This window comes from Pinus tabuliformis, chromosome 1_2 (genome assembly GCF_031772625.1).
Source record: "Pinus tabuliformis cultivar Carrire ecotype Pingquan chromosome 1_2, CPIR1, whole genome shotgun sequence".
In the NCBI taxonomy this organism is placed as follows: Eukaryota; Viridiplantae; Streptophyta; class Pinopsida; order Pinales; family Pinaceae; genus Pinus; species Pinus tabuliformis.
This window is the reverse complement of record NC_142298.1, coordinates 650,034,785-650,050,012: the sequence shown is the minus strand read 5'-3', so window position 1 is coordinate 650,050,012 and position 15,228 is coordinate 650,034,785.

Here is a 15,228-nt window from a genome sequence, read left to right as displayed (position 1 = left end):
AAATAGTCCAAGACAACACATCTAGAATCAAAAGAGAGTTTAAAGACATCTTTTTATGTCAATAAAAAAATGGTGCAAATGGTGAGCATTTACATACTTCTTATTTATATGAAAGTGTTGATGTAGATTCATTTGCAGCATTTGAAAAACATAGAGAAGGCATTGGTTCCAAGATCTTGACCAAGATGGGTTACAAGGGAGGAGGCCTTGGAGTAAACCATCAAGGCATTAAAATTCCAATTGAGGCAAAGGAGAGGTCGAAATATGAAGGATTAGGCTATGCTGCAAAAGAATATTGGTCTTATAGTGACAACTCATGGGTATCGTGTTCCTTTTTCTATAAAAGAGGACATGAGGAGGCAAGATGTTCAGATTTGCATCCATAATTGGTACGTTCTTGGTTCCTAAAGTATAAGGAGGACTTGAATTGAAAAACATATCCAAAGAGATAAAAACATGTTGAAGAAGAAACTAACCCAAGTTCTTATTGCCATGCAAGTTCCTCACACAAGAAGCGTAAGCCAAAGGACAACAAAAAGAGGTATAATCATCCTGTTAATACAATTGCTTTTCATAATGGAAAACAATATGCTCATTTGAATAACATGTTGAAAAATGTGTTTCCATGCACCTTTTTCCTTTCATATAACCATTGTGTAGATAAGTGCTATAAAAGGAATGAAATCATCAAGAAGATGTTTATGGCTAATGGAATTGAGATCGAAAAGAGAAATCTCATCCAAGGTTAAAGACATGTGATCCAAGAGAAGCTCAAAAGAATTTTTTCACTCACTTCATATCAGTGGGCATTGGGTCAAGAAGTGTTGGAAATTGTTTCCACAACTTCATCCTGGAAAGGGCAAGCAAATTATGCAAGCACCAGAAGAGGAAGCGACAAAGGAAAAAGTGGCGCAATATGCGACCATCTCTGAAGTAGCTCCAGAAGAAGAAAAAGTTCAAATACAAGGTTCATTTACTTGGTTGGGTAAGAAATGGGTGGACAATTTGTCCAGCTGAATTTTGTAAATATTTGTTTTTCACTAGTTGCATATCCCCATAGTTGGGCAATTTGTAAAAGTGATGTTCATAAAGAAATCACTTATATGCAACAATGTTTTCTTTGGCGTTGTTATGCTAGTTTGATTTGTTGATAGTCGATTTGAATGGAAAATTTGGTAATCAAGTTTATTCCATCTTGTAAAATGAATTTCTATTTGTAGTTTAAGAAAGAATTTTAAAATTGTTGTATGAGTAGTTGCATCACATTCAGTATATTACAACTGTGTTAAGCACTCAAGTAATAACATTATTCACTATGTGAAACTTGTTTTAGTTCATTTGTAAAAGCCTTTTTGGGATCTTATCGTTGATAAGGATTTTTTAGAAGAGCGCCATGGGGAATTCATCTTGGGAGGGTTGTTGTGTGGATGGCCATAGCTACATGGACAAGCCAAGAAGAACATTGGACTTGAATTCTTTGGTCAAGTTATATTTCAAGTTCAACTTGAGAAAGAGCCAAGAAAATTATAGATCAAGGCACTACAATAATCATTTGGATTGAGTTTCGAAAAGTGAAGGAATTGTACCTTCAAATGCTGAACAATTGAAAGTGAACTTTTGGGGACCAAAATTTTTCAGTTTGGAAGAGTGATCAGGAGCTCAAAATTTGCCAAAAAATGAAAATTGTTAAAATGATGTGGAACCTGAATGACCGCGTAGATCACATCGTCCTGTTCTAACAAAACTTATTTTACATAAAACCGATATCATATGCTAAAGATATCACGTTCTGATCGTTTTGACAAACAAATGAATTTAAAAAAAGGACAACCCAGTCTAGAATCCATACTACTAACGTGGCACTGATTGGGTAGGTGATATGGGAAGTTGACTTGGTCAAAAGAATTCTTTGATGAATTGGGTGGTGCCAAGTGGCAAGTTTTGTGTGGTCCACATGTTTTTGTGGTGGAAAATCTTAGGCTACCACATGGCAACCTGAGGACCACCAAAATGGTGCAAGGGTCTAGATGAAGGCAACAAGGGTTGAAACTGTGACCTCCCAAACACTAATGCAAAGGGTTCACCATCACACCATATGAGCATTTCTCAACCATATATGTTTTTTTTATATATTTAAATAGACATGCGCATGTAAGTTGGGAAGTGGGGCCAGTCCACATGGTTTATAGACCACCCATGTGAACGCGGCCATGTCTAACTGTTAACAATTAATGTGACTATTGGAGGGAGGGAGCCAACGTCAATGGATAGCCCCAAGGCACATGGCCCCACCATATGGCCATTATTTTGTCTTTTAGTCCTCGTCAAAAAATTTAACCGTCCGACAAATCCTCCTAGATTTCAGTAGATTTGGTGGCCTATTAGTGGAAAATGTGGCGAATTTGTAGGATGATGCCAAATTTTGTGAACTTTGTAGATAAAATAGTGGAGAACTTTGTGAACTTTGTAGATGATGCATGCTTCCATTCAGTGTTTTTATTTCATGTTTAAAGCTTTCCATGAAATTAACTTAAGAAAACAAACATAAAAGCTCATGTTTTTACTTGTAATTTTAGAGTAAAAACCTCAAGCACATTTTTGTATTCTGATGAGTATCTTAGCATAGAAAACTAATATTCCACATTAAGATCATGGGAGCCTGTTGGGTGCAATCGAACTTGGCCAAATTTTGGGCAAGAAACCCGAGTTTTGTACAACGCTGAGTAGAAAAGATGTTGTGGAGTACGAAGTGGACCGCGCGTAGTAGAGTAGCGGAGCACAAAAAATACCATGCAATAAAGTCACTGTGCAACATAAGGGGATTTGAGACAAAGCCCCTTCATTTCTTGTAAAAGGCATAAAATATTGTAAAAGTTGACGATTTGGGACCATAGTCCCTTGTATTATGAAAACCATGGTATCGGGTCCATGGTAATGTAGCGATGTAATCCCTCATGTAATAGTATATATAGGGATCAATAATAAAGAGGAGGATCATCTTAGGATCATATCATGTATTGAATGGTTGAATCTTTCTGACTGGATTTTGTGGCGAAGGAAAGGCTTTGCAGCTGAGTGCGTAGATGACCTGCAGCTAAGTGTGAAGGTCAATAACTATTTTTTGTACAAATTGTATATTATAAGAAACAGTTCTTGTGGACATAGTCTCACATTGGGATGAACCAAGATAAAATTTGTCTCTCATGTGTTAATTTATTTATTATCCGCACTTTATTTTAGTAATGTGAAGTTTATGTATGTTTATGTTATGTTTAAGTGAAGAATGTAATTTTATGAAGTAATATATAAGTGCGAAGTAGTTTATGTATGCGATATAATTTGTAAGCATTAAATAATATACAAAAAGTGTAACATCGCAACATCCCTCAAGCTGCAAAAATTTGGTTCTGCAACCTCCCATAGTCACTTCAGGTGAGACTGCGACTTGCTTAGAGGTCATTGCTGAAAGGGCTAGTGACTGAAGGTTTTGTTCCTGCACAATAAAGTCCAAACATGGGTCATCCCAACTAAGCCAACACCTACACTTGACGTACAACATATACACCTACACCCGACATACAAACACAACACATACACCTATATTCAGTGTACAATACAACACATATACCTACACCTGGTGTATAACACAATACATATACATACATGAAGTACAATAAAATGAATACACCTATCACAATACCACGACTACGCACTACACATACACTGTACCACACGTACACAAAACAACATGTACAACATGCACACAATACCACATGTGCACAACACATGTATGACATGCACAAAATACATGTACACAGTACCACCTGTAAACAACACGACATGTGCACAACACCACTCGCGTAATGTGTACACCGCACCACATGTACAAAACATCACCTGCACAGTGTGTACACAACACCACATGTACACAACACCACATCTACAACATGTACACAAAACCACATCCACAACATGTACACAACATGTACACAACACTACATGCACGACATGTACACGACACCACATGTACATAGCACCACATGCACCACATGCACGACATGTAAACTCCACCACCTACATAGTATCCCATGTATAACATGTACACAACACCCCATGTACACTCCTACACACAACACCACATATACATAACATTGCATATACAACATGTACATAGTACCATATGTGCATAACACCACATATCCATCATGTGCATAGTACAACATGTACACAAAACCACATATCTAACATGTACATAGCACCATCTATACCCAACACTGGATATGCAATATGCACACAACACCATATATAAAATAGGAAGACAACTCCATAGGTACAATCACTAAATATACAATATGCACAACATATACACAATAGTACCACTGCACAACATATACACAATAGTTAGCTTACCTTATTGTGCCAAGCATGTTGCCTTGCAATTTGACACATCCACACCATCTCTCAAGGGACTCAAATCCCTTGAAAAATCTAGACATAACTGAAAACTAGCTTAATATATCTATTAAATACATGTTTAGGAATATAACATATATCCACATAATATCAAACAAAATATAGGTTAAAAATTATTCCTGTATTCAATACATTCATTCATTTGGAATTTTGGTTTCCAAACACAGCGAAAGGAATTCTCATCCAATTCCTTCTTTTACCTTTAACTTGTTGCAACTGAGTCTTATTATGTACTGCTACATCACGCAACAAATATTTATATAAATAAATAAACTATTACTTTGTCATGCTAATAGCATGCATGTTACCTTGAAATTGTTTACACATGTCAACCACATGTTCCAAGGATCAAAACATCATGTCTGTTAATTGAAATCAACATTTTCCAATACTAACAACCATGTCATAATCAACAATCAACTGATAGTCTCTAGTCATAATACTACAACTATCAGTGTCTATCACCCACTTACACTCAAGTACATATCAGTTATCTCATAACATATTACATTAGTACAAGCATCTTAAAACAAGATCATTCATTCATGCAATCTGATAGACACATACTCATATCATGCAATTAATCAAACATTCAAACAAATAATAGACAACATAATAGACACCAAACTCTCAATCACAAAATAGATGACATAATCAAACTCATAACTTAATGTATCTTAAGGGAGGCTATCACATCTACACAAATCAATCCAAATTAATATGACATAATATCACAATATATTAACTCATACCTTAATTTCATAACCATAATCATTTGCATAGGTCAATCCATATTAGCAAAAAACGTAATAACATCAAAACTTCAGCGTCAATGAACATAACCATCAGGCATATGACCACAATGCATACAATAACAAGTTACTATCATTAATTACCATCCAACACATGTGCATATGATTGCACTAATCAAATTGCATCTAGCATGCATGTAACCACAACATCAATAGAATGAAAGACATGTATATAACCATAATGCATATAATAATCCATTAACTAACATACCTTCATGCCAAACATACAATAACTATATGATGATATTCTCTTATCATAAATTCTAGTACTACAACCTAATTTTGACGGTTTACATCTCCTGCTCTATCTCAACCAACACATCATCATCATCATGAGATAAGTTGCAACAATGAATCTCATAATGGTTCTCTAACCTACTATGCATGCATAACCATAACTATAACAATACATGCATAAAAAACATACAGACACTGACATGCATAATGAACACATATATGACCGACATTTATGCATGACAAACACATCCTAACAAACTCATCATCAAATTATACATGACAATGAAAATGTAACAATGACCACCACCATGCATACACAAGAAGCACATAGACTACAAGAAAAAGAACACATATGCAATTGACATGTATACATGAAAAAAAAACATTCTGCCCATATAGTCCAAGTGTTGAACCATAATCTAATACCACTCTGTAACTCCCTCCTCCCACATTTACCCGTTACCGACCTACCAGAGTAAACATGCGACGAAGAGTTAGTATGATATGATTCAACCTCTTAGTCTGAGGTATTCATGGAAATAGTAGCATTTTTCATGTTGGATTTTAAAATAATAATGTCTCAATTACTATTAAGGGCGTGGATTCCATGGAATTCTTGCTTGGTGAGGTTGGGTTTTCATAAAATAGAACAAGGAAGAATTCAACCAATTTCTTGGCTAAATTATTCTATATGGTGTGAGGGGATAAGCGGGGTTATTAATTTGATGGCATAGAGGATATCCTCATGGAGAATGCACTTGGGCATGAGGACATAATTAAATCCTTTCTCTAGGAGAATTAGGGTTGATGGTTGATGGTTGGGGAAAGAAGGATGAATGACAATAGGAGGGGAGGTGGAAGAAAAACATTGTAGAGTGGAAGAGCAAGGGTGAGAGTGATCATGTGATCAAAATTAGGCTCAAAAATAAAAGTGTCACAATAATGTTAAACTTCACTTTAGATCAAAGAGCTCGTCATTCTGATTACAACAGTGTGAACACTCAAATATAAGATCGTATCGAAAAGTTAGAGAAAGTCAAATGCAGAAGTTAGGGCAAGTCAAAGTTCAGGTTTAACTTACTCACATGGTAGGATTAGATGATGTAGTAAGGTCCTTCAGTGAATGAGGAGGCATCAAGTGGCAAGCTTCCATTTGCCCCTGCATGTCATAAATCATAATTGCAGGGAAGTTGGCATTAGAAATCGTCCCCCGAGTTGGGAAGGGTGTGATGTGATAAGGCAGGTAGGAAAGGTTTGAAGAAACGACCATAGGAGCATTGAAATGGATCACAATCGTAGATCGGTGAAGGGTCGCACTACATAATCGCCCCCCAGCAGGTACCAAGTTGTGGTTCGATATCACAATCACAAGTCACAATGGTGTAAAGTTCCACATATACAAAACCTCGGTTATCCACTAAATTGTGAAATGTGATAAATCCTTGGATGCGAGATGTTTATTAGTTCCGGTTAATACTCCCGTCAGGTCCACCACATCCTAATCACATATCACCCATCAAGTTCAAAAGGCCATAAGCTCGCATAAGTCAGTCAATTGCAATTTGTGATGGACAATCGGTTATGACAAATTATGATCCGCATAACTCAGTTGATTGTGATTTATGATGGACAATGGGTGCTGAAGGAATATGGTCCCCCAAATGGCAAAATTCTTTCTCGGTTAGCAGATTTTTAGAGTGAAATTGTGGGTTCCTATAGGATGTGGAGCAATTTGTGGAGTGAATAATGCGAAAACAAGGGAAATTCATAACTTCTATAGTTTTTCACTAAATTGGATGCGAAAAGGGGCTAGAGAGTCATTTTTTGACATTCTGAAATGATTGGAGTAGGTTTCAGAAGAATTTGAGCATTGTAGACACAAATTTTTATAGAGGGTGAACTCCTTTATCATGTCCTTACTGAAATGTGTTTTTGATGATGTTCTGTACATGTTTATGTTGTTGTTCATTTTCTAGTTTATGTTAAATTTCTCATAAAATGAACATAAAAACTCTTCATTTCACTTGAAAAAATTGATGAATCCTTAAGCACAATGAAAGAATTTTGTTAATAATCTAAGGTAGATCTTGGCACTACAAACTAATATTCTAAATCAGATCAAATTTGGTATCAAAGCACTAGGTTTTATTTGTGAAAGAATGATTTAATTGTTTGCAAGTTTATGTCATGCTTACAAGGTTAAAACTCAAATGAGGTGAAGGAAATCTGGTTGGAAGCCTCGAAGTTGGTTTAAGGGGAAGAAGAGAAAGGTTTCCACAATCTTCAACACTTGTTCTGCGTCAAGTTGTCATTTATACTCTAGAGATCATGTCTCATGGAGAAGCTACAAACATGACAAAAGATGAAAAGAACTTCAGAAAGGATTTCCTTGATATGACAGAGATGGTGAAGGTCCTCTATGAAGAGAGCAATAACAGGTTGCAAGGAGAAAGCTCCAAACCTCCCAACTAAAAATTCTTGTTGAAAATAACAACAAGAAATGCTAAAAATAGAAATGCTAAAAATAGCATTGCTATAAATAGCATTTCAGGACATACTCCAACTCTCTTGGAAATATAAAAAAATAGAAATGCTAAAAATATCATTGCTATAAATAGAATTTCGGGATAGATTCCAACTTTAATTAGTCTCTGAATTAAAATTGAGAATTAAAATTTGAATTTGGTCTCAGCAGCTATTTGAAAAATAATTAATTAATTCATCTTGAGTTAATTAGTTGGAGAAAATCAGACATGATGTATTTGTGAAGACATGCAACAATTATCCCTTTGATTGAGGAAGTTATCCCTTAATTAAGGAGATAAGGAAGAGTTGTATTTGAGTTGTACTTAGTGAGCTCAGTTAACTAAGTTAAGTTCAGTTAAATTAGTTCCAAATAGTTGGAGGAACTAATTGTGAGTTTAGTCAGTTAATGCATGCATGCATGCAACTGGTGTTCTCCATATAACTAAATATTCTCTCATAAATAACTCATGCATGTCAGTTCAGAGAAAGACCCAGTTGAGATTAAAGGAAGACAGTGCACTATCAGTTGGAGAAATTTTCCTATAAAGGAAACTCATCCATGCAGAAGGAATTATCTCCTTGAGGTTTGTGCAGTTATTTCTGATCGAAGTGAGCAGTCTGAGGTGGAAATTGACACAAGTGGAAGCACTGGAACCCAGGAAAAACTAAGAAAGGAAATAGGAGGCTTGTAGGTCAGAGGATAATGTTTGTGAGAAGCCTTTGACTGTCTATGAGAAGCAGAGGGATTGTAATGAGAGTTGGATAACTTCTGAGCTAACACTACAACAAAACCAGCGATTAGCGTCCCTTTTTACTTCTTTTTTTGCATCTAGAGCCGATTTTTGGTGCTATTTGCATCCATTTATCAAATATGGTGCAAAACTTGACACAAAATTTGCATCAAGTTTTGCACCAAATCTTACACCAAGTTTAGCACCAGGTATTGCAATAGGTTTTGCACCAAATTTTATGCCAAGTTTTGTGTCATCGTTTACACCAGGTTTTGTTCCAGGTTTTGCATCAAGTTTGGCACCTAATTTTGTTTGACATACTTTTGCATCCTCATTTGCATCCACTTTTTGCACCTACACTTGCATCAACTTTTGCATCGACTTTCGCATCCTTTTCTGCATCCTTTTTTAAATCATTTTTTGCATCCATTTTTTCATCCATTTGTGCATCCCTTTTGCGCCAAGTTTTACATCGTGTTTTGTGTCTAGTTTTGCATAAAATTTTGCATCTAATTTTGTTGCATCCACTTTGCCCTCTTGTTCGGCATCCATATTTACATCCTCTTTTGCATCTATTATTGTACCCACTATTGCATCTAATATTTTTGTGCCACAATTAGCGCCTAGTTTGGCACCTCTTTTTGCACCCACTTTTGGTTATAATTTTGCATCCACGTTTGCATCCTCATTTGCGTCTAGGTTTTCATCAACTACTACATCTATTTTTTCATCCCTTTTTGTATCCAATTTTGGACCCGGATTTGCATCGGGTTTTGTGTCTCGTTTTGCATCTATTTTTGCATCGACTTCTATTGCATCCACTTTTGCACACAATTTTGTATCCACTGTTGCACCCATTTTAAATTTCACTTTTTGCATCCCTTTTTACATCTTCATTTGCATCATACTTTGATTCTTTTTTTGCATCTATCATTACATCCACTTTTGTTATGCCACAATTTGCACCATGTTTTGCACTCACTGTTGTATCCACGTTTGCTTCCAATTTTTCATCCATGTTCACATCCTCTTTTGCATCAAATATTGCATCCACTTTTATTTTAGGTTTATGCATTGGGTTTTGCATCTCGTTTTGTATCTACTTTTGCATCTACTTACATTATATCCATTTTTTGCATCCAATTTTGTTTTGCCTGTTGCATCAATGTTTGCTTCCACTTTTACATCCATTTTTGCATCTTATTTTGCATATTTTTTTTCTATTGTTACATCCACTTTTGTTGCACCATATCTTGCGCCTACCATTGCAACCACATTTGCTTCCACGTTTGCATCCCCTATTGCATCCACTTTTGTTTCATCCATTTTTGCATATACTTTTGTTTCCGTTGTTGCATCCACATTTGTTTCACCACAATTTGTGCCAAGTTTTACACCTACCATTGGACCCATGTTTGCTTCCACTTTTGCCTTCATGTTTGCATCCAAGTTTGCATTGACAACTGCATCTACTTTTGCATCCATTTTTGTGTCAGATTTTTCATGTTGTTGTGCATCTACTTATGTTGTATCCACTTTTCATCCAATTTTATTTCTATTGTTGCCCCCATTTCTATGTTCGCTTTTGCATCCCTTTTCTAACACTCATCGTATTTTCTGCATTGATGATATTCCTTATGGCATTGACAATTATGAACAATTGATGACAATGTCAATAATATTGACAATGATGAAAATGAAGATGATGGCGATGACATGAATTGTGATTATGATGATAAAGACGATAGTGGTTACAATGACAATGATGATGATGGCAATGATTATGATGATGACGATGCTAATGACGTTGGCGAATCTTCCCAATTTTAGATGTCGTCATTGTCATAATCATAAGCATTATCTTTGGTGTCATGATCATCATTTTCATCTAGGTCATCATCAAAAACAATAATGGCATGAATGATGATGATGCATGATTACAACAATGTCGATAGAAATTACATTAATGATGATGATGGGGATGATAAAAATGACAATGACGATGATAATGGTGGTGATGATCATCATCATCGATCATCTGTCAAAAATAGAGTTGTTATTTCTCTTACGTATATCAGTGTGTCCTAAACAACCCTTTTCTAGCACTGATCACATTTTTTGGGTTGATGATATTTCTTACAACATCTACAATTATGAACAATTGCAAACAATGTCCATAATGATGATGATGATGGCATGAATGGTGATTATGATGATAATGTAATGATGGCAATAACAATGACAAGGATGATGGTGATGATGATGATAATGATTATGATAATGAGAATGACCTTACAATCTTATGGATTCGTGAACAATTACTAGTTTCAATACCATCTTCTGGATACGTATTACTATCATACTTTTTAAATTTTCTGTCTCTCTTGAGGTATCTTACTATAATGGTGTTGTCAACACTAGAAAGATATCTTGTTGTAATGGTGGTTCTAATGTTAGCACTAGAAAAGTTTAGAAGGGAGGATGCTACTACAAGAGGAATTCCTTCTAAGTGACTATGGCATTCAAAATGAGGCTTTATGGGCTGCTTGTTAACACATGTTCTCATGCTCATATAAAATTAATGTGAAAAGTTGCTTTAATTGGTTCCCATGCATAATTGATATTGTTAATGGGGTGGTATAAAATTGTAATGGGCATATCCGTTAGTTAGTTATGATGGGTCAACAACATTGAAACCATCCAAGTGACATTTCACCTTGGAACAATCGTCGCTCGTGCGAAAACACGAAGTTTATGTAAATGAAATTTGTGATTGTAGTGGAATTAAAACCATCGAGAAATATCAAAGAAGACGCTGCCTACCAGTTTTGAAAGACAACCAAGGCATTGAACAACTATTTGCGTTAGGATGTAGTGAGGGAATCGAAGGAAATTTGGCAGCCATAAGTTGCCATTACTATTGCCAATCACACATTCAATAGTAACCATAAAAGGTAGCCACATATAAACAGAACCTCGATGTGTTGACAGTCAGAATCTATTGTAATAACTTTGACGTATATATAGTTTTGTGTTTAGATGAGAATGAAGTGGGCTTCATCCAGGGTTCGTCTCAATCCTCGTCCATTCCATGCAGTGGTGTTTAATTCGCCAAGCAAGAGAACATTACGTGAGTGTTCAGAGTTAAATCAACAGAAATCAAGGACGTGTGATTGTCAAATTATTGCTCCTCCCTTATGATTGAGCGCTTGATGCGATGGTCATTATCCTTGGGTGATACTTTTATTCCCCATTTTCTATTGAAAAAGTAGCGTTTTTCTGTTCGATTATGATAGGATTGGATGAACGCCGGTTTGGGTGGATGTAGACCCATGTTTTTTTGTGGTGATCTTCAAATGTCTTGAGGATAAGAAAAAAATCCTTGACCAAGGTCCATGGTTTTGGGGATGAGTTGGTCTTCTAGTGAAGCCATGGTTTCCCAACTTCAATCCTCTCACTATGTTGCCGATGACTACTCTAGTATGGGTAAGATTCCAAGTTTCCCCATTCACTTTACCCATCTAGATCTCTTAGAAAAAGTGGGCAATTTTATTGGAAGATTCGTCAAAGTAGACAGGGAAAGAATTTTGAAAGGCATTTTCACCTATGTTTGCATATGTGTTTAGGTAGATCCCAATGAAGTTTTGGGAGATAAAATTGAGCTCAAGTGGATGGGAATTGTGTATTCCCAACCCCTGCACTATGAAAATACAACTTTTCGATATAGGAATTACCAACAAGATAGACACCTTCAAATTATCTGTCCCTTTCCAATAGGGGCTTCCTCCTTACAGTCATCTAAGAACTCTAGCTTCAGTTGGAGGGATCTTAAGGAAAGAGAGGGATCCAAAATGTAACACCCCTCCCTTGTGTGTCAAACTTTGCAAACCTAAGCTGAGAAAAGTTAGGTATGATGTGTAATATAAAAAGTAAATACATTATTAATAAATTAATCACTTGGAAAAGCGAGACACCAAGAGATGAGATTCTTGCCAAATCACATTGGTGAATGGGAAAGGATAATCCTTTCATGGTAAAGCTTCTCGATTTAATTCTAGATAAGTTGGATGGATTGGAGATAAATATCCATTGAGAAAAACATAAAAGTTGTGTGGGAGAGAAAGGCAATCTTCTATGAGGAAAATCCTCATGGGAGAGAAAGGTGAGCTTTTATGAGATAAGCCTATGCAAATGGATAAAAAGATCCATAAAAGCGAGACACCGCTAATGGAAACCATATCCTTCCATATGCTAAGGTCAATGGTGAAGTGGGTCTAATCTCTTGCTATGGAACTTCATGCATGGACAAGGAATCAATATCTACCTACTATGCCAAGGGGAATATTAGAAGGGTACTAAATAGGACTAAAGACTATTGGCTATTGGAATGGCTAAGTTATACTAGATCTAGATCTTTATCTCGGTAGAGAAGAGAGTAAAGAAGTGAAACGTAGAGATGCGAGTATCATATGTCTAGACGAGTATAATATGTATAGAGCTTGAAGAGAATGAAATTCTCTGAGAGCTAGCCATGGCTCAAAGAGCCTCTTTTTAGTTGTTGAATTTAATGTTGATTGCTTTCTCCTTTCCCTTATTTCCTCTCTCTTATTCTTTTTTCTTTTCTCCTTTCTCTCATTCCCCTGTCCTTTCCCCCCTCTCCCTACCCGTACCCCACCCTCGCCCAGACGGCCCTCAAGCGTGCCTTCCCCTATCCTCGCCCTATGATCGCTTACCACTTATCTTTTTTCTTGAACTCGTACCTTTGATGGCTCCTCCGGAGAGCGTTCCGTTCTCCTGCGGTGCCGCCCCTTACCTCTTTCAGAGTAAGATAGACTTCTTTCTTCAAACAAGTAACAGTTGTTCGAAAAAAAAGAACAACCAAAAACACCCAAAGTACTCATACCGACTTTCTCTCCTACCGAACCGAAGCAAAGCGTAGGTAAACGACTTTCTTTCTCTCGATACGGCAACCGAAGCGAAGCGTAGGTAACCGACTTTCTTTCTCTCCTACCGAAGGTAACTACCAAAGGTATGCATTCATCTACCGAAGGGAGGATGATAGGTAACTAACTTTCTTTCTCTTGATACGACAACACAACTACCAAAGGTAGGCATTCTTTCCGACATCTTTCCAACTCTTGCTCTTACCTCTCTTTCCAAAGGAAGGAAGGGGGGTGTGGGGGGAAGGAAGGATCAACTTCCTTCCCACCGCCAATGAAGGAAGGGGGTTGTAAGGAAAATATTATTAGTGCCAAATGAAAATTTATGTTAGGGATGCTTTCACATAGTTAGTTTTGTAATTATTATAAACATCACATACATAACAACCACAAATAAAAAAAGTATGTAATATATAAGAACAAAACTAATGAAGTTGTTAATACTAAAATGAGGCATATACTATCACATGTAATCTTAGATATACTTAGTGTGAAACACCATGACATCAATGTCTGAGCAATTTGTAAATGTGCAACAAGGGCTCAATAGGGGGCTACTATTTATTTGATAGTCACGTTCTTGGCTTTGTTGCTTCATTTGAAGGAAGGAGGACACTATTGAATTATTTCAATTTCATGGTTCACACCTTCCAAGTATTAGTTAACTTGCCTAAAAAGGTTCCTAACACAAGTGATCAATGCAAATATCACCCATAGGCTACTTTGTTCACAAAACTTAACTCTCCCACTTTATTTTTGTAAATACCCACTAATTCAAGTGTAGCCATGGTAGTTGATGCACAACCTCATGTGCACCAAAAAACATCCCATAACCAACCTCCTCGAACCAAGCTTACCCTTCCACTCCTAACACCAAAATGTGCAACACTTATCATAGGGTCCAAGGGGTATTGTCCTTGGTGGCCTCTCATCACTATTGATAACTAGGGTTGAAATGTCACACCCCATGCTTGTGAAACATCTACATCATTTGGCACATTGAATTCCATCCATGCGCACCAAGTTCTAATATGCATGCATGCTTATCCTATATCTGCTTATATTTAGGAATGCCAACCATGACATAACCATTGCAATATCTTTCTTCTTATTCTTCTTCTTCTTATCACTATAGAAAAAAAGGACCCTTTTGTTATTCACGAGGAAGAAAAAAAGCACAAACATTGACAAAAAGATTGTAACTTCTGTCATTACAATGGGTTGCCAGAAGACAAGGCATCACGACCCAGAAGAAGAGAAAAAGAAGTTGTTATAAAACCAGGGTTTTACAATTTTTTTTTCTTCTGCAAATTATAAGACTGACTAGAAATGACAATAGCATGCAACCAAAAATTGTAGAAAGTGTATTATACAACCGCGAAGAGGGCCCTACTATGAGAAAAACGAAGACAGTGACTAGAAATGACATTAGCCTGTAACAAAAAATTCCCGAAAGTGTATTATACAACCATGAAGAGGCCCCTGTCAAGAGAAAAAGAAAGACATTGT